The 21467-nt window shown below is 35.7% G+C and overlaps 1 protein-coding gene across 6 annotated transcripts in view; it reads right to left on the reverse strand.

Moving 5' to 3' along the window:
- The window catches only part of gramd1bb (GRAM domain containing 1Bb), a 99073-nt gene extending 82156 nt beyond the window's left edge, over positions 1–16917 (reverse strand). For 4 of the 6 annotated variants that reach the window (XM_055028004.1, XM_055028007.1, XM_055028006.1 and 1 more), the window contains exon 1: positions 16491–16917. The gene's annotated coding sequence lies outside the window, so the exon portion shown is untranslated. The remainder of the gene's footprint in view (positions 1–16490) is intronic. The other 2 variants (XM_055028010.1, XM_055028008.1) reach the window with 1 other exon arrangement.
- Between the last annotated feature and the right edge of the window lie 4550 nt (positions 16918–21467).

A 21467-nucleotide genomic window follows, 5' to 3' on the forward strand; every position in this document is an offset into this window, starting at 1 on the left:
AGAGTATGGCGACCACAGAAAAAAAGAAAAAAAACAGACTTATGACTCTTTACAAGGAGTGGGTTAAAACATCCTACAATTTTTTTTTTTTTTACAATAAAATCACAATAACATTTCTATCACGATTTTCCTACACAAAAGCAAAATTCTTAAAGAAAAACAAATAATGGGACTGGCCAAGGTTCATTTCTAAATGTATTGGAGAGTTCCCAATTTTGCCAAATTATGTCAGGCATAATTGACATTTGATAACTAGATTAAGAGTTATGCAGTTTGAAATACTCTATCTCAAAAAGTATGACAATGATCAATGAAGCCATTAACCATTTTAATTGGGATACATAAAAAATCTGTTAATTAATGTGAAGGAAAGGGAGGAAAACAAAACCAATGTTTTTCAGCATCTGAGTTGCACCTATGTTGGATCAGCAGCTCTTAGATAAGCATGATCACCATCATTTATGAGCAGGTTCTTCTAATATGCAACTCATATCTTACTGGTTTGAAAGACAGATATAATGAACAAAACTAAAAAAATCTAAGTCCAACTGTAACTCTATCAAAGTGATACCTGGAGATCATTTTGATAGAGTTACAAGTGAGATGGCACTTGTTATGAAATAGTTTAAGAACCACTAGAAGTTCAAGACTGAGTAGAATTTGGCGAAGACACATCATTTCCATCTATCATTGCACAAAGCATCAAGATACACCATGTCTTTACTCACTGCAGATTGTGTTTTTATCTGAGTGAGGCATTGAACATACCAGTTTCCCACTTCCACCAGCAGCTTCAGAAATTTCCCTTCAGAAAGTTGAATTTCAATCACAATCAAAATTTCACGTTAGCATTTGAACAAACGCAAAAAATCAAATGTCTTGACATAAAGGATGAAAGTGAAATCCAAGAAAGATTACTGGAAAGGTGCATGGAACAGTGGCTCAAAGACAGAAGAGAGACACGATTAGCAGAAAGACAGCAGAAGATAAACAGAAGCGAAAGTTGGAGAAATGTCTATGTGTAACACAACTTATGTAACAAGCGAAAAAAAGAAGATAACAAGACACATCGTATCAAGACAATCAGAAAGGTTAAATGATCAGAATGTGAGCACAAATTAGAAGAACCGGCTCATAAATGATGATGATCATGCTTATCTAAGAGCTGCTGATCCAACATAGGTGCAACTCAATCATTAACAGACATGTTTGCGCTAAATTAAGACACGCAGTGGCCTTCCATGCGCCTGAAGCAGAAGGCAGCAGGAGAAACTGGACAAGTGCAACACAGCCTCTCTGAGCGATGCAGGAAATTACAGCCCGCAACTCACTGCGGATCGTGCCTGCAAGCCTGCGAGTTGGAACATTTAGAAAAGTTCATTGGAGCTTTCGAACATCGCATCGCAAATGACAGTGAGACAAAGTTGAATCTACATGTATCTACAGCAACTCACGTCGGTCCGCGCAAATCTGAAATTTGATTTACAAACGCGAAATAAGCGGTATATACATACATATATATTTCTCAACTGAGCGGGCAACTTCAGAGAACCAGTCATAGTTTCATCTGCTTAGAAACAGGATCATTTTACCTTCAATGATGTGTGTTTTTTCCTGTCGTCGCCACAAACTTTAGTCGTCTACACGGATCAAGAAAGAGCAGATCCTGGGAATAAGTTCATGAACTGCTTCCAGCCATGATGGCAGATGAAAATAGACCCGGTGAGGCCTGCGGCTTTGTCCGACCGAGCGACAAAACACCAAAGTGAAATCAGTGCATCTTAGAGGAGGCGGGAGCCGTTACTTCACGGATGAGAGGCGCGCAGAGCAGACCACTGAGCGGTGACCTATCAGTGTCTGGACAAACGCCACCAGTCGACTCCCCGCTTTTAACCTCTTGTTGGCCTCAGTTGTGCCTCATTATTTATCTATTGACTGCTTATCTACCCATTTGTCCCAACTCGTTTTTAGTATCTAATACAGATCGATTTCAATGAATAACACGAGAAAAAACTTTCAGCACTTCAAATAAAACAAACAGTAAAATATGTTTACTACACAGATAATGAATGAAACAAAGCAATCCTCAAAATTGTTTTACCGAGATAATACTGATCATATCCTAAGTATACGTGTATTTTTTCGAGATGCCTCGTCTGTTGCAGCCTATTTAGGACATTAGCATACCCCTTGTGATCAATTTTGCTTTGTTTTGAGCCGGAGAAATCTCCTTCTGGACCTCCATCTGAATTTTGCGCTTCATCCTGGTCACTTGTCTGAAACCCAGCAATTGGTTGCTATTAAAAAAATACAAACAAAACAAAACAAAAAGAAAACATAACTTCTGCAGTTAGGAATTGCCGCACAGAGATAAATCTAGCAAATGAGCCACAACTTTTGCATTCCTAATGTTAAGCCACTCCTGAATCAGAGACACTGTTGGAAGTATATTGGCTGTGCTGAAGATAAAATGGATAGCACTGTTGCTCAGTGGTCTAAAGTATTCTTTTAAGGGAAAGTAATGCCTGCAATATTTTGGGAATAAAGGTATCCCATTGTGAAGGAGGGGTAGAAAGAAACAGAAACCAAAGTCACCAGTAACTCCACTTAATTCTGTCATACTGTTTTTGTAATTAATCCCATAGAAACCTCAAATATGTAGCATATACTGTGCAATATATGAACATGTGTTTTAGTGGGACAACAATTGTTGTTTTTTTAAATTGATACCAACTAATATTTTATATTTCATGTCAGAAAAATGATTTTGTGCATTAGGTCACTGTCAGCCAAATAGTGCATGTTTTCTGAAAGGCTTCCTCCCACAGTCCAAAAACATGACTGTTAGGTTGATTGATCTCTCTAAATTTTCCTTTGGTGTGAGTGTGAGGGTGCATGATGTTTGTCCTATCTGCCTCCCATTGACTGCTGGAGACAAATAGCCGCCCTGTGGCTTATATCTATTATATCTAGTGGCAACCCCATTTGATATAAGCATGTTGGATGAATGGATGGATGAATCAACTTTTTAATGATATTAATATGAATAGACAAGTCACCTTACATCTTTGCCAAACTCAAATGTAAATGCTCTTATTTATTCATGAAAAAACGAACAAATGAAAAAGGAAAAAAATACAAAGGTCGATCTTTGTGCTTTTTGCTTTAGAACTCCTCCATGCATGCCATTTCTGCTCAGTCTCAGTTTATTGTTGAATCATAAACACTGACTTTAATTGAGGCAAGAGAGGTCTGCAGTACTTTCCATGATTATTTTAAAACCTGCTGGATAAATCATCAACAAACTCTTTAAATAATTTTTAGAACCATAATGGCCAGGGGTGAGTTTGGGGGCATGTGGGAGGTTTTCTGATCTGCTCCTGTTTGTCTTTTACCCCATAAAGAGCAGCAGTGCTGCCACAATTTTCCAAGAGGTACCAGTTTATAATTTTTGAAGTTGTTTCAATTTGTCCAATGCTAGAAATTTGTTACACTGTTCCTCTCTCAGACATCAGTTCAGCTTTCATTTTGAAAACAAAGTTTCTCCATCAATTTATGAGAATCTGCTGAAATTCTGATAAAAAAAATTCTGAGTCAACATAACTAGTTCGATTCATTAGTAGAGTAATTTTTATACGCAATAGAATGTGCTCTTCTTTTACATCAAAACAGAAATATTACAGCCTTCACTTTAATCTTTTCCTCATGATTGCAGACTGTGTTGGATTAACACTTAGAACATTAGTTCTGATTCTGTCCATACAGGAACACAATATTAAAGGTTATAGAGAAAGTGTATGGGCAAATTTTCAAGGAGCAATTGTGTATTTCTGCATTTATGTATCTTCACATATCAGTCAATAAGTGCAACATTTTCTGGAGAGTTTGTTCGCTAACCGTGCTAAAGACAGCTGTTTGGCAGAAACAACTTGCTTCTTGGTATCTGCTTTGAAAAGGAACAGCGTCTCTATTCATTGAAGCTGACAAAGAAAAAGAGGCAGACAGTTTAACAGATGAGACAAACATATCTACCATTTCCATCAAATCCCTGTTGCATTCTATCAAAAATATTTTTCACAAGAGTATCTACTGGAAGTCTGACTAAAGACAAAACACCATCATTTTTTGAGCAAAGCAACACATGACATGCAATTTCTGTACAGCAATTCTGTGCACAAATCAGCAGAATGTTCTTTTTTCTTTTCTTTTTTTGTACTTGAAATCTCCCTACTCCCATTATCTTATGTCAAACATTGACTCTCACAAATATACAAACATTTTAAAGGGCATTTTCATTTATTTATTGCCAGGCATAAAATTGTAATTTCACAGCTATTATCTATGTGGGCATTGCGAACTAGATTATGGCGAAATTAAATCAAATGAATCAAATGTTCTTCATTTCAGTCAGTAACACATGACAAATGTACATTTAGTACTTGCAACCCTGCAACAAAAACAAGAAACAGCAATATGATTATTGCATGTGTAAAACTTAATATAAATAGTCTAAAAACAATATTTGTGACTCAAGCTCACAGCTGAATGGATCAGTTTTACAGAAAAAATATTTTCACTACTTGGATTTAGAGTTAGATGTACGGAAAGCAAACCTGAATGCCAGGGTCTGAGTGAGCAAACTTTTGATAGAACGGTTCACAGCCCTTTTCTTGTGCTCTCGAATGACGTAGCTGTTGTTTGATAAGAATCCAATTACGCTGTGAGAGTGCAGTGTTCCTGTATCTCTGTGGTTGGAGGAACAGGAAATCTCTGTGTCGAATCTCCCATTGCAGTGTGCAGTCATTGAGTGTAATCCATCAGCCACACTCAGTGACAACTCTACCATTCATACACACTGCAAGGTGTGCCAAATTGGTGGCCTATAATATGTAAAGGGTTGTCTTGGTTATCCATTAACCCTCTCCTTGTCTCTCAGGGTTTTGCTTATGAATAACCTAAAAGGAAAATGCCTGGTGTTGATTCTAACATGATTTTGCTCCCATTTTATTGTAATTGTTGGACTTTTCAGATTGCAAGAAAATCCATAAGAAAGGTAAAAGGAAAAAAAAAAAGTATTATTTGAAGACACACTTGTTGTTGATAGGGAATGATTCCGGTGGAGCTTTCTCTCAGAAAACTAAATGCAATCTGCCTTTCAATCACTTTTTAATGTAGAGAAGCCAATGATTTCTCAGACTCTTGAAATGAGCATAACTCCTATGGATTCTATGATTTCTATTGATGTTAAACCCTATTATCCTCTATTGACCTGTGTACATTGTGTCTTTGTGGATTTCAGAGTAGAATATAATGTCTATCTCATTACAAAGCCCTAACAGCCCCATCTTCTCTGAAAGAGCTTATTGTTCTCTATTTTCCCACTTGAACTGTTCTTTCACCCTCAACTGGCCTACAGCTTTCAGAGTTTCGAGATTCAAAATTGGAGGCATTATATCTTTCCTTTTTTAATGGTCTCCTTGTTCTGAAGGGGTATAGAAAAGAGAGCTCTTAAAACTACAAAGTTTCAAACTAAACTTACCAAACTTATTTGGTATCATAAAGGAGGAGTATTAAGTACAATGGATATTTTTAAGCCTTATGTCATGCTTTATATCATCCTATAATGTTATTCCCTCACCAGCTTGTATGCTTTCGGCTCATTAGCTGAAGGCAGAGTGTTGGAAAGAGCAGGAGCTTCTCAAAAGGACAGGCCAATTTCAAGGTGAAATTCAAAAGTTAATTTTTTTTAAGTTACCTTTGAGATTTACAGTATTTCTATGACAACTAAAGGTAACATTATTGCTTAATTGTGCTATAAATTGCCACTGTGGTCCGGGAAAGAACAAAATGTTACCCTTTTAAATGTCATTCTTCTATTACTTTTTGTATATTTCTAATTTGTCCTTTTTTCAAACATAACTCACCACAATGCTAATCTGAAACAATGACATTCCAGGATAAAAAAAACAACAACTTGAGCATGCCCACATGTCCACATTCCCAGTTTCTTTACGCAGAAACATTATAACAATCTATTTAAAAAAAAGCAAAAATTGGCGGTCTTGCCTTGCTCCAGGAAGATACTGTGAGCATGAAATTCCAGTATACCTGTTTACATGACCTGGCCTCAGGCTTATCACCTGATTTCTCTGAGGTAGATTTGGTGCTGTTAATACTCCACAGTTATGGTCCCATCACAGAAGGTACACTGCAGCTGGAAGGTTTACACTATTTGATTTGTAGTGCTGTATGTTTGAACAGTGCAATATACCAGGCAATCTAGAGTGCATGTAATTCATTTACGTGCTGCACGCAGCTTTACTACTGTATGATGTATATTGTACCACTGTATAATTTAATGCAACATAAGTGTAAGAATGGAAGTGAAAGAATAATAGGATGTTAAACTGAAAGAAAGAAAATTAAATTATTGAAATGTTGGGAGAAAAAGAGGAACACAACAGGGGACAATCCACAGGGTTTGTACCAGACGTGGCGAGGTAATTACAGTATGCTCCAACTTCTCATCCATTTTCAGCTGCACATATGGCAGTTCTAGGCAAATGAACAGAATCTGCAGCTGTTCATTATTTTCTGTTTCTAGTCCTTCTGCCTCTTTTAAGAAGTCCTATACAGATTTGGAAAATATATAGGCCGACACAAACCGTACAGAGATCCAGAAATTCATTGCTCAGGTGGGAATATCAAGATGTAAATAGGACAGTTATTCGTCATAGTACATTTGTACACAAATGTAGCTTTATTGGAGGGTAGCAAAAGGGAAGGAAGGAATTTGAACATCCAGTTTAAAGCATAAATCATAAAAAGGACAAAGTACAGATGTTGAAGAAAGTGAGAATTTTTTTTTTTTTTGAATGACAATATACGCAAAGTACTACATGCAGCAGAAAACCCCACACTGTCCACAGGTAAAATGCTGTGGTGGAAACATTATATGTGGCTGCTGAGAAGAGTCGATGAGAAGATGAATGAGTAAAAACTGACAAAAGCTGAACACACTTGAGAATGGGACACAATCTCACCCATGACTTTATCCACTTTGACCCTAAACATACAAACAGCTACAAAGGAATGATTTAGATCAAAACATATTCATGTTGACGTATGTTTTGCCTTGAATACTATTGAGAATCTGTGGAAATATCTGAGCTTGAACTGTTTTACAAAAATGTTAAAAAATGTTGCTATATTTTTCTTCTACTTCAAAACATGCATTAATTTATGTTGGTCTTTCACACAGGATCCCATTAAAAAAATTATCAAAATTTGTAGTTCCAACATGATAATATTTGAAAAAAATGTCAAGAGGCATAAATATCTTATTAAAAACAACACTGGTACTTTGTTAAAATAGTACAATACAATTCTTAAAGACGATTTAATTTAAGTTTGTCATTACTTTGTCTCCAATAAATACTCATGTACTGTGACTCCATAAACATGTTTACACACAAGACATGCAAATGAATGAAAATATGTTTCTGAAATCTGATTGTGATGAATATGATATTAAAGTATGAAACTCACAAGCAGTTCTGTGAACGTGGGTTGAAAAAAAAATCATATGGTAATGGTATTTCTCTCACAGATTTTCTGGATAAACTTGCCAAATGTCTTTTTCTGCTCAATCGTAGCTCCACTTGTTACCACTTTTCTGAAGTGGCAACAAGTGGAATGAGTGGGCTGAAAGGAAACATGTAATTAATTTGTGCTGTAAGTTTTCAAAGCATGAAAATGCAATTTGTTTATCAGCACAGCTGAAACCTTGACAGTAAAGAAAAAAAAATCTCTTTCTTTTCAAGGTGAACAAACTTTAATGCAGATGGTTCTATTATTTGTCTGTTCATCTATTTGACAAACTGTTAATCCTCCTCTTAAGGGTGAATATTTATGGTAATACCAAACCTATTTACTGCAACACTTAGATATCAGTACATAAAGTGAATAAAGCAGAAGTATCAAATGTGCTCTCCAAAACTTTGACCTCTGCTGAGCAACTAATATGGTTTAAGTAATAATGATTAGGGCATTAAAATAATCTGATTCAAAATCTTCAATACATTGGCACCCATTTTACATCGTGGTTGAATTATGTGTTTGCTCATGAACAGAAGATGAAAATTAATATTCTTAGCACGTCATCTCATCAGCATTTCATCAGCTTGTTGTAACAGTACAAAACAACATGTACTGAATCAGTTGCAAATGCAAAGTGCAAATAGCTCTCAGACAAATCCAACTGTATTTCCCAGATCAGGAAGAACAAACTACTTTATCTCTTTATGTTCAGGTGTCATAGGCAAAAAGAGCAAGCCTAAAGGTATAAGGGACAGGGTATAGCATGGATGACTGATTTATATGTCGTTCCATATTTTTCTTCCCTTTGCACAGCACAGTGCACTGCAGCTCATAAATCCTTGACATTACAGTAAAATGACATTCTGATGTTATGCCCTGCCATGGTTATAAATGAACACTTGCTAGCAAAAGAAAATCTATCACTGCTTCTGTTCAGTGACAAAGCCAATATGTTCTCACAGTGGTTTGCCAATGAGTCAGCGTCTTGGATGAAACTTGACTTCACAAGACCAAAACACAGTGACATGTCTTTAGAACAGCATGAAGTTGGCAGACTTTAAACCCACAGTGTACAATATGGGGTTGTGTGACTTACAGCATCAAAGCCCACGACTTGTGATTACTGATGTTATATAGTTATTTTACAAATGGTTTCTTAAGGTATATTAATACCACATTCTTTGCTGAAAATCATTTTCACATTACTTTTTTTTTTTTTAATTTCTGTGACTAAATGTCTGTCTTTTAATTGGTCAGTTTTCAATGTCATCCAAGCAAATGTTATGTTAGTTATTTTACATATGAAATGTGAACCAGCAGCACAATTAAAATAATAATTCTGTTTTTATACTTCACTTCCTCATCCAATGCCATAACTTTAAATTTTCTAATACAAACACAGTAAATGCAGTTGTTGAGTTATCAGGTTGTTTGAAGTGACCCCATGATGATTCAGTGTGAAGAAAAACAGAGCTACCACATTTCATTAAGAAGCAGTCAGATGTAAGTAGCCATCTGGAAACAGTAACAACTAACTAATTAGTGCAAAAATAACAGATATTTTCAGCTGACGATAAAAAAAATATTGTAGAATTCAGTTTCTTTAAGGCTCCGAGTGCAAAGACTGTTTTGGTAATTAATAAAATGTTTTATTTTTTTTTTTTGACACTATGGAGTATCATGATGAATCGTTCTTAAAACTTTAGAAAGTGAGTAAAAAAAGATATATAACACCTTTCAAGACAAAAATAACTAAGGGTTTAGATATACAGAAAGTAATAAAGAGACAAGACAAAATTGAACAAGAATTCAAAAACCTTTTTGAATAATAAAGCACTAATGTGATTAAAAAGCAAGAAAAAAACTAGATTTCCGACAAATGTGAAATGTGTCAGTAACAATTTGTTAAGCAATCAATAACATTAAGCGCTATGCAGCACTATAGATGAAGTACTCTAAGACATTATGTAAAACAAAGTTTAAAAAGCATCTAAACCTTTACTTCTTTTTCACAATTATTCACTAGTGTGTACTTTTCAGAGAAAACTAAGAGGAAGTTTGTGTTTGCATCCTGATAATCAAAATCAGAAAAGACTCAAGCAACACAAATGATTTAGTCATTCAACATTACGCTGATTCTATTGTTTGTTTCAAGTTGAAATCTATAGTAATGACTATGATGTTCTAGTCACAAATGTTCAAACGTGGAAAATGCAAAAACTCTTATTGAAATGTGTGTAGTGATGGATGCTAAGTTTAGGGTGGCATTTAGGCTCCACGGGTTTCAATTAAAGCAAAATCATTTTATATTCACACGCCTGCACCTGCATTTGAGGCAGCATAATGCTAAAACATGAAAACATTATGTTTTTACACTACAAAGCCATGCTGCTTCCTGTTATAATAACACTGTTTTTGGTCAGCCATGGTCAAATAGAATATTATATGACAGTGTAAGATTTTCAAAGGAAGAGCACAGGGCTTTGACGCAGGCTCTTTAACAAACATGATGGTCTGAGGTATCTCATTTTTAAGAGGTTAGTCTTTAATTATTACAAAGAAAAGCTATTCTTTTGAGTTTTGAGTTGAACAATTTCTTTAGCTTTCCTTGGGAAAAAGAAATGAGGAAATTCTTCATGTTTCTTTTAATGAGAGTATCATAAATAGCAAACTCCAATTGCAGCCCACTGCATGAACTTAATTAGGTGAGACAGATCTGTCAGCAAAATAAATGCCCTCTGGGACAAAGTGAAAACATGATGATTGCTTTCCTTTGATCTCAAATGCCTATGCATTGCATCCGAACTGCACAGCCAAGCAAAGTTTTCACCCTGCAGATAGTCATCCCGTAGTTTTACTGTGATACTTTCTTGTTGTGTCAAACTGTATCAAAAAACAAAAATAACATGCGTCACAAATACAAAAGTCAAAGATCTGTAGTGTTGATAATTTAAAACATAAATTCTATTTGCATTTGCTTCACAATATTTGAGCACACAGTACTAAAGATTTGAAGAGAATGTAAAATCAATCTTTCATTGTTGGAGTTAGATCTCATAATGAGTCATTTTGGATAAGTTAACTCCATAATTTCCCTTTATTTAGTTAGGAAAGCAAATCTAGGGTTAGACATTAATTGTTTTTTACAAAATAAATGGGAATGAAGCATTTTAGTTTGTTCATGTTAACCAATCTATCTAGGAAATTTAACCAATATTAATCTGTCTGACTCTTTATGCAAAATCATATAGACAGGAGAACATGTCATTAAAATACAGCAGATGTATATTCATCAAAAATCTGAAACTTTGTAGTGAGGTATGATACTTAATTCATGCACTAAACTTGATTTTATCTGCTCTTATCACAATAATAATAATTTAAAAACAACTGTAAGTGACAAATAGGTCAGGACAAGAAGTCACACACAGTAAGGAAGTAAGAGTTGGAAAACTACAGTAAGAAGAGGCTCCATGCATTCAGTCTAGGCTAGAACAATTTAACCTTTCAGCTTTTTGTACCTCTTCATCAGTATTGGCAATAATTTGGAGCAAATAATAGCACAAAAACACAGATGTACATTATGCATTCAGACTATATTAGGAAATTGTGATGATAAAATTCTGACAACCGAGTTCTTGTTTCAATGTATTAACTACAAAAATAAGTAATTCAATATATGACTGGAATATATCCGTGGATATATTCTGTTCTGTTGAAATTCTGATCCATCTCGGTCTGCTTAGAGTTCTCGGTCTGCTTAGAGTTCTAATGACTGCACATCAAAAAGCAACAGACCAGACCAGAAACTGATCCTAATTAAAATAAAAAATATATCTCTTTGCAGAAAACATTAGTACCCATTGCAATGGATCGGTACTAATGCAATGCCATTTATTCAAGCAATTCATTATTTATTCAAGTAGGAAAATATTACGTTTATTTAAATATTAAAAATCCTAACAAATACTCCCTGGCAATGTGCAGAGAGTTATTTTGGATAACTCTCTAATGTATGGTTGGTTTAAACTTTAAACCATTCAGACAATGAACACAGAAGACACAATCAAAACTTTTAGATGACTTATTACCCCGCAGTAATAACTCAGAAATAGTCCAAATTAGGATGTATTTTTATTTCTTTCCTACTTATGGAACGTTTCTGTTTATATCCTAGGTTTTTGGTGCCATTCTGTTCGAAAGAAAAAGATATAAAACTTCAGATATTTCACAAAGAGGTATTAACATTCATGGAAAAACCTCTCATTACCTTGTATTAAAGCAGAAAGTACAGCGGCCATTGTCAGAAAGGCTCACAGTATTCAGTTATGCCTCATATCAGTACGGTATTGCGAGGGAACACAAAAGGAAAAGAATTTTCCATGTCCCCTAGGGGGCTCCGTCACATAAAAAGTGACATAAAAAGTAACAGTCAATAACAGTCAAGTGGAAAAGGGAAAATTTAGAGCCAGCACTTCAGACATTATAGCACAGATGACTTGAAGATGTTTTAATATTTTTAATTACAAATGATTAATTATATTGGAAAGGGATCCATAGGTTATTTTGATAAAATTTTAATTTCTTGAGAGAAAAGTTTTGCTACTGTATTTTTAAAAGTGTATTTATGACTAGATATTACTAAAAATGTTGCCTTTAATAGGATGTGAATAGCCAATTTACAAAATAGTACAGACTGTTGCATATCAATCTTTATCTCACTTCATTAGCACAGATGTGTGCAGCTTTAAATAAATGATACAAAACTACAAAAAATTATTATTTTTAATATGTCAGTAGAAAAAAAAGGTAGCTTAGAGAAAGAAAAATCTCTATATTTTTTATACCAAGCAGGCTTCATGTTGACAGTTTCTAATTATTGCATGTGCTGTGCATACCCCGGCTTGTTGTTTTTGACTCCCTCTTTCTCTAGAGTGACATGCAGGAAGTGACTTTTGCTTGCTGGCAGTTCTTTAATTTCCCTCAGGTAATGTGGTAAAGTGATTTCATTGCATTACCTAAAGAGTCATTATGTGTCATAACTTCTGCTGTAGTATGTTAAAGACAAGGCTGAATAGAGAACAAAGAACAAGACACAGATTTGTTATCATCAAACCAAACAAAGTCCCTGATTTGAAAAGATATACAGGAAATGCACCTAAATTAAAACAAAAACCTGCTGAACCTGCTGTGCCATGTGGGCATAAAGCAAATATAATGTTAACAGTACATATTACTGTTCTTTATCCTGTTCTAAGATATATACACAAACTACTGTAGGTATTGGTTTTATAAGTGAAATTAATATGTCATTAACTGCACAAATAATGCACTTTGTAAAAGCCTGCATTCTTCTTAACAAAAATAAATCTGGCTTACAGTAATACCTTCTAATACCAGTGAAACATGCCAAAAATGCAAACCCCCTGAGTGCATGAGGTTTATTAAGAACCTCATGCACTAAGCGAGAACTTAGTTTGAAAATCTTTTTAACACAAATCAGAGTGAATGAATAACTGAACTGATATGGACCAAACTGCATTTAAACTGTATGTTACATTCCTGAAATACTAAGAAAAAACTAATCAGTCAACTAACCACTTCATTTAAGCAGAATACAAATTTGGGGCCCCTCTTCCGGTTGAGAACATGACCAACTTCAACCAGGGGCACCAAAAGCTTGGGTATAGAGGACTCACTGAGTAGGGCAGGAGTGGCTGTTCACGAGCGGCTTTTATTACTCTCCTGTATAGCTTGCATCAATCTTTAGGGTCAATAAACAAAAATAAACAATACATCAAACTGACATTGACAAAGGACCACACTTTGGACCTTCTATTTGCTGTAACTTCTATGCAGAAAAGAAGCCACATATTTTTTGTTTAATAACGTTTCCTTCTAAATTTGGTGGTGTGTAAAATGCTCTGGGAAATATTATGGAAAACATGCAAAATGATAAATTTTGTGAATCTCTATCCTGGTACAAAAGTTTTGTTCTAAAGAGCTTTATCTCTAACGTGTCGTCCTAAAAAGACGACATGTTCTGTGCAGTCTTCGAGGTAATGTGATTGAATAGGATCTGTCATCCTGTTTGCAGTTTTAACTAAATATTTGATAAGGTAAAATACAGTTTTTGTCAAACTTATTAATGCAATGGCTAATACTCATAATGCTTCACTAGACTTTACTTTCTACAACCAGACATGATTAAAACTGAATTGGAAGGTGTTGAAGGTTGCAGTATGATTCAACATCCTCCTTTTTGCTAACAGCAGTTATTTAAGTCTCTGACCAGGAAATCGAGTTGGTGATTCATTTTATTACTAATCCTAATCTGGAGGTAATAGTTTAATGCCTTTAGCATTCATTTCATTGTTATTCATTTTAATACTTTGGCATTTCAATATTTTTTACATATTTGCTGACTTCTGGTGCAGACAGTGTTGTCCATTTTAAAAACGTTACCTGGAATTACTCACATGAATGTATGCCATGTTACTGATGTTAACTGATGTTAATTCGACTCTAATTTATTCAAATGACTGAATCAAATGTGACATGGTAGTTCAGTGTTTCAGCTTCCACTCAGGAAATTGCCTCTCTCTGCAATACTCTGAGAATTAACCTGCAAGAAAATCTTGAACACATTTTATTTATTCACTCAACTATCTTTACTCCATAGTGATAAGAACTATTTTTAGTGCATTAATTTTCAGAAAGCTGTGGAAACTTTTCACCTTCATAAAATCTATAATGTTTATTTTAACATTTTACAGCTGGTATGACTTACATGAGATGAGATGTAAAATCGGTTCAAAAAGATGAAAACATCTACTCTTTTACTGCCAAACATACCAGATCAAAACATTAAACAGATTTTCATCCTTTTGCTGGCTCTTCTGACTGATCATCTGTCATTCATACATTAAGCCTCAGTGCTATAAGTCAGCAAACTCTCTCACAAATCTGTTGTACAAGTGCTGTTGCAACCTGTATTGCCAATTCAGAGATGGTAACAGCAGCTGGTTGACTTAAATCTCTCTAAACACAGCAGACCTTTAAGAAATCGTGGCTAAAAAGCATTTAAGAAGAAAATTAACTAGTTTTAAGGTGCAAGTGTTGCTCCATCGTTAATGTGTGTACATTGTACATTTCTTATTTCCAGTAAGTGTCACATGATTCTCTCTCACTGCCCCTTAAAGGTAAGACAACTAGGCAAAAAGTAATCAGAAAGTGTCACGTTCGCTTCAAGCATTCTGCATGCTCAGGTGAGTGAACCTCGATCTGCACAGAAAATATTAAGTACATTTTGGATTTGGGCCTTTGCTGTGATGTCTCAGACACAGTTGCATCTATTCTGCAGCAGTGGCAAACATCTGTCTTATACATAATGCAAGCAGCAGCACTCATGCCACAGAACTTCTCAATATGCCCAAGACATCTGTGGCAGCTGCAATTATCTTGTGAGTGGATGATAAAGTATAGAAAGCATACAATCATTTTTGGTTGAGAAAATTAGGGACAACGTAAACAACTGTCTTGTGCTGAAGTTACGTAAAAATATTTAAAACAGCCTTTTTTCAGCCTGCTTAAAGCTTGGGTTGTTACAGAAATTCCTTCAAAATTGAGGCTTGATTTAAGTGGGCGTTTGGATGATTTCCCTATGAAACTGTTCTAATGACTGCTAATAAGGGATTAGCTACTCTGCAGCAAAAAATAACAAACTGTAAATTGTTTTTAATGAACAACCTAATCTGAACATCACTTTTTCTCATCATCAGACTCACACTGATGTTATGGGGCTGTCGAGTCAAGAAACTGCACGTTTATGTATACGTGTCAAAGAGAACAGCTGAGCGATTTATTACAAAGACCACACTTGGTTACGTGGCCATTGTTCCCCCGACAAACTTCCCTACATTCAATCTCAGGTTTTCACTAAGTATTACAGTCTCTCATCTATTTTTCAAAGGAAATTCAAACAATACAATCCCAACAGTGGTGGCTTCTTAAGAGAAGGTAGAACATTCTGTTTAGAGTATTAGTCTTGATAAAAAGGGCCTGTCCAGAACAAGGAATGGCCAATAACCAGAACAATAAGATACATACTACGGTACAGACACTTCAAGTGAAGAATGAATGTAAACAGAAACAAAATAATAACTTCTTTCATTCAATTGGGGGTTTTACCCTGGAATTATGGATATTAAACTGAATGTATAAATATATTCATCAGCAATAATCGCACAGAATATAACAAGGTAGCAGTCAGGATTTTTTATTTTTTTATAGATTGTAAATATTCAACCTTTCCAAGTGTCAACGCACAAATGCAAATTTTAAAGAAAACATTTATCACAGTGTGCTATTTGTGCTGTTTCGTACAGAACACCTGCTTCTGTTGCTGTTTGTGGCTTCATGATTTGTTAAGTCTGCCAGAGTTGGTTGGAGGAAAAAGAGGAGAAGCATCAGTTTTATCTATGAAGGAAAGCTGAGTGTGAGGAAAAAAAAAAAACAGAAGTGCAGGTGGTTGCAGACGTAAGGGAGTAGAAAATTGCTGGCTGCAAGTTACTGCCTGACTTCCATCACCAACCCTGGACCTTAGGCTGACAGTCAGTCAGATAGAAAAATAAAGGCATAGCTCTAGTGAGGAAGACAACTGCAAAACTAAACTATGTTTGGAAATTTGACTTCAAACTATTGCTGATGTGGTGGTGACTGAGCTAACACACAAACATTTCAGTCATTCCCTGCATACACTCTGAACTGTCATTTTCTTCACATTCAATCATGAACATCCAATGCAAATAATGCAGTAATATTCATGTATAAGCATAGCATGCATTTTTTTTTTGGCAAACAAAATGGAAGAAGAAGTTGACATACGTTACCTCAGTGAGCGAAGTGAGGTATGGTTCCTGGGAGAGAGTCAAAGATCATCCTGCCGGTGCCATCTGTCAAGTGTGTTGGATACAAAGGCTGTAGAGGGAAGTGTCTCTCTCCCTCCCTCCTCTTCACCCCCTCTGTTTCAAAACAAACTACTGTCTTAGATCAGAGCAGAAAGCCATCCTCCACAAGCAAGGGAATCCTCCCCTAGTCCTGAAGCCAATCTGAAGCAGCTTAAATCCCTAAAGAAAATAAAGAAAAATGCTCCTCCCTTTCAGACTTGCTCCTGTTCTCTGCCACCGCACAAAACCCTCTGTCTGTGTGTTTCTCCCGTCTCCTCTGCTTTTTTCCCTCCCCTCTTCCCTTTCTGATCCCGCTCCACTCACACATTCCGCTCTCTTGCTCACTCTGGCAAAGCACACTGTACCCACTGAGGCTCGCACCGACTCACAAACCCCGTCCTGTGCAGATAAACATATGCAAATATCACAGATAAATAAACACATGCACACACACACACGCATTCAGCTTCTACATGCAGTGTTTGTGGTCTGTGAGGTTTGCTTCCGCCCCCTGTTGTAGTCACATAAAGCAAAAATATCATAGCTTTATATGTGTTCCTGTCAACAACAGGAAATAAAATCTGAAAGCCTCTGCAGCTAAGAGAAACACATGGTTGCTGTTTTGGTTGCTAAATGATTCCCACACATTCAAGGAGGAGAGTTGTATGCGAATGCATCTTAAAGGAAGTGGGAAAACTACTGCTGTGATGTAACAACCAATATCATGACAGACTTGAAAGATTGTGTTGATTTCTAGAGAAAATCCTATTTTGTCTTGATTACATAAGACAAGCCACATTGTGCGTGCGTGTGTTTGTGTCTTTGTGTGTCTTTAAGAGTACAGAATAAAGCAACACTAAGCGTAACTGCACGCTGTCTAAAGATGTTCTATTTTCAGCCTCCTGTCGTAATGCACAACAGAAGAAAGAGGACAGGAAGGCGCTATTATGAGAATCTCCCCTAAATCTGCCCCCTCCTCCTGACACCAGTGCTGCCTCCACCTCCTTATCTCTCTCCCTCCATGGAGAAAGCCTCCACACTTACAGGAGAACAGCAGGGGGGGATGCCGTTGTAAATGAGATAGTCTGCAAGTGTCCTGCTCCATTGACACTTAAGCAGCTAATGACAGGTAGAAAGTAAACTTTATGTGATATGCTAGGATTAATTTGGAGTCAGGGATGGTAAATTGTGGTGCCTTCATGAACAAGTTTACGTTTTCAGTTTCATTAAAAATGGATTTGGACCCAGCTAATAATGTGACCTTTATCATATAAACTAACCACTTTAGTGCAGATAATACAGTGCAACACACTAGCATTTTGAGCCACAAATAAATTGATAATAAAAACCCAGAAACTAACATATGTAGTTTGCAAAATGACAAATCCAAAACTTATTTTAATTTTTCTTTCCTTGTTCATCATGAATAACGTGACTACATAAAAATATTTACTGCTTTGGAATGTAGAACAAATGAAATCCAGTAAAATATGCTTTTTGCTGACTAAAAGCAAAAAGCATATTGATGACATAACCTACGGAATGCAATATTGGAGTTTTCTGACAGCAAATTAAACTGGACATTTTTTAGCACATTGAAACTTCATTGTGTTCCAATCTTGTTTTTTATTGAAAAGAGGTGTAAGAAATTCCATATCTTAATGCAAAATTGTATTAAAGGAATATGTTTCTTGAGGTGTGACTGATAGGTAGTTTCCAACATGTTGTCTCAAGCTTTTAAAACTCTGACACAATTTTTCCATTAGGACACAAGAGCCTTATTACTGGCTCATGAGGGAAAACCTTGTTATAATGCCATGCCTACTTGATCATGTGACCATGAAATAAATACCATTATAAATCCAGGTCCATGAGAGACTTCATGCACATGACGTGTATAATAAGACAATTTCCAATATATGTTTTATTTCCCAGACCAATTTGAAAAAAATGGTCTTGGCACTTTGTGAATATGTTTAAAAATAAATTTCCATATTGTGCTTCATTTCAACTTAATTTCTTGTTCTATTTCCTGAACAAATTATTCTGATTATTTTTATGTGTGCTGATTTGTAGCACAAATAAGAACCAGCAGTGAGCTTAATGCTACACTTCAACCTGTTGCCTTCTGTTAGTTAATTAGAATGATAACTGAAAACAACAACTGGAAATAATCTGTAAACTCAAAGCATAAAGTTTTCTTCATAATGGCTGCCGTTTGTAAATCAACTAGGATTTCATTTTTTGGCATCCATTTTTATACACAGACTTACAAAAGTGTTTATACCCCCTGAACTTATTCCATAAACACAATTCTTGTGCATGCTAGTGGGATTTAATGTGACATAATTAAGGGTACGACATAGAGGAAGCAAAATTCTGGTTTTTATGTTTTACAAATTAAAATTTTTATAAGTTTGGTTTGAATTAATTTTCAGCACCTGCCTTCTGTAATAAGGTTTTTTGCAATCACAAAGAAAATTTTTGGGATACACAATGTAACTTCACTGGTAGGAAAGGAGTCACAGTTGATGTATGAGGAACACCATCCAATGAGCTTTACTTGTGCACACAGCTTGGGCTCTGGAACCCAAGGATTAGGAGTAGGTAACTCTACTCCCTGCTTTCTCAGGGAAAGAACTATGCTTGAGTGAATCTATTAGCAGTGGACCCAAATGGTCAGTCTGATTATGGTGCACGCAAATGCAACAAACATCAGTTCAGATTTTCTAATCTCCTTAGATTCTCTGGAGAGTGTCCGGGAAGGGATACCATCCAGAAATATTGTTGTTGGGGCTGGAATGGTCATCCCAGTCTTAATCTCAGCTGTGTTTTGTAATTGGACTTCTGTACAAGGCATTGAATGCTCATAACAAATAAACATTTTCAAAAAGAAGGGGCTTCATTAGTGAAGTTTGCACCAGATTGATTTCATGTTGCAATACCAATTGTATGTTTTGGTGAAGAGATGGTCAGAGATACCTGGTTGTAAGATTGGCATAATCGCAAGGCAAAATGTCAACTTTGACATCTGGAGAGCAAAGAGGAGAGTCTGACAATGAAAAGAATGTTTTAAAGTGGTTCAAACATCTGATAAGGATGCCTCCAGGGTGATTTTTAGGTCAAATCTTCCTGGAGTAAACCATATATTATATATGAGGGGAGAAAAATGTCTGGCTCTGCCTTCTTGACTTAACTTTAGATAAGCAGAAGAAAAAACATAAACAAATGGATGGCGTCAGAGTGAAAAGGAGTTAAACATAAATGCATATAATTTTTTTTTATAAATTTCAATTGTGAAAAAAATTGTAAGGCATGTAACAATTTTATTCAAGTTTTCAATTGCTTGCAGCTTTGTGTTAATTTCCTATATAAATTCCCAATAAAATACATTTATATTTGAGGCTGTAATGCGGAAAAATAAATAAATATGTGAATGAAAACTATGGCAAGGTATTGTAGTTTTTGGGTGAATGCACTAAATGGACAAAGCACATTGTGAACTACTGCAGAGGCTTTATTTTGGTTGTGTAATGGCTGCGCACTTGCAAGCACAAGACAGAACAGTAAATATTTCATATGATTCTGCCATGCTGTTGCCCGGATTCAGAGAACTAATAATCTGGATGTGATTTCCTACTGTATAGCTTCTGACAGTTAAAATGTTCTGCTGTATTTTTTATTTTATTTTTTTAGCAGGCATGTGAAATTCCTGCACTCATTTTAAAAAGGCTTGCATTTTATTTCGATTGAGTATTCATGGCAACAAGGCAGTACACTCAAAGCATCTTCTCATTTGTAGTCTGTGGCATGTCTGTCCCTTGTGAATATGGTTAAAAAGCTGTTTTAATTTCCTTTTTTCTATTTTTTATTTATCCTTCAGAGTCAGGATAAACCCATCTAAGTTGTTTGGTGTAGTTAAAGCTAGTAGAGTATTTCTCAGGCTCATGAGTTAGACCCTGTCCAGACGATGACCCAACTTCCTATCTCTGCGATGAAACAACCTTTTTCATCAAAACCTGAACCCGTTCAGGCTTCTTACAACAAACAATCTCACAATTCTTTATAGGAACAATGCATAGATCCATTGTGCCACCATGTGGACAGCAAAATGCAGCACCGAAGAACAGATAGAAAAATGGAAAGAAGTGAGGAATAAATAGAGCTTTTATGAGTACAAAACTGTGTTCATTTTAAATACTTCCTGTTTAAAACTAATAATTTTTTTATTGGTTTCTACTTTCCTCAGCGGAGAGAAAATATCCTGAGAGAGTTTGACCAAGCCACAACCCCGGAGAATTTTTGTGTTTTATCTTCGAACTGAACCAGATGCAGAAAGCGAGGTGGAGACTAAATCAATTTTAGCTGCATTGTCTCATTAACTAGGGCCCTTGGGTGAGCTGGGCTCCATGGTGATGCCCTTGCAGGAACAATGTGGTGTCACTTACAGGAGAAGAGAGGAAGGAGAATAGAAATGTAATTACAGGTGTTAAAAATCCCTATCTTTAGCTTAGTTTAAAGCAGAATGTCATCACTTAATATGACCGCTTAATATTTATTTTAGATTGTTAGCAACATCATTGAAGAGCCTTGCTTTTAAATCGGTCTTTAAACCTTCAGCACCACCCAGAAGAAGGCAGCTGCAGTGCAACTTACAATTCTGTGATAAAAGACATATGAAGATGAATATGCTTCTTCAGGTTATTAACTCAAATAAATAATTTAAGGCTTATTAATAAAAAATATCCTAAAAAATCTGAAAAGAGACTTATTATGCAATCACTGATTAACCTTCAGCACTTGCTGCAGGAAAATATGTTATCCATTTGCTGCCTGTAATGTGGAAACATAATTGTATTAGTCAAACTGATGGGCTAAAAATTTATTATAAAAAGTCCACAAGTACTGAGATGAAGAACT

The sequence above is a fragment of the Poeciliopsis prolifica genome, unplaced genomic scaffold (assembly GCF_027474105.1).
Source record: "Poeciliopsis prolifica strain line A6 unplaced genomic scaffold, Auburn_PproV2 SCAFFOLD004, whole genome shotgun sequence".
Lineage (NCBI taxonomy): Eukaryota > Metazoa > Chordata > Actinopteri > Cyprinodontiformes > Poeciliidae > Poeciliopsis > Poeciliopsis prolifica.